Raw genomic sequence first — 527 nt, forward strand, 5'->3', positions numbered from 1 at the left:
GAATACAAACGCACACCACACACACACCCCAGTCGCGTGCCCTTACTCATACATGAATGCACAAGTACACACTTGCCCATACCCGACATGTTTGCGCGCACGCGCGCGCACACGCACACGCACACGCACACGCACACGCACACACACACACACACACACAGTGTGATGGGACACTCATCTCTCAAAGCTACAACAAAGGTCAGGAAGGAGTAATGAAGTAAACAGTGCAAGGAGAAAGAGAGGGATGAGAGCGGGGAGAGAGAGGAAACAGGCAGTGAGGGAGATGTATCATCATATAACATAACAGAGAGAAAGACAAAGAAGATGTGAGGGGGCTTAGAGGGAGGAAGAATGGAGAGAGAGAGAGAGAGAGCCTTATCCATAAACTTCTTATTTATTAAAAAACATTTTAAAATACTTGAAATAGCCGATCTACATCGACACGTTGTGAGCTTGTAGATCAGCTATTTCAACTGTTTATAATGTTTTTTTAAAAATAGTAAAAAAAAAAAAGGCAAAGACGTTTA

The sequence above is a fragment of the Nannobrachium achirus genome (genome assembly GCF_963921795.1).
Source record: "Nannobrachium achirus genome assembly, chromosome: 1".
NCBI lineage: Eukaryota > Metazoa > Chordata > Actinopteri > Myctophiformes > Myctophidae > Nannobrachium > Nannobrachium achirus.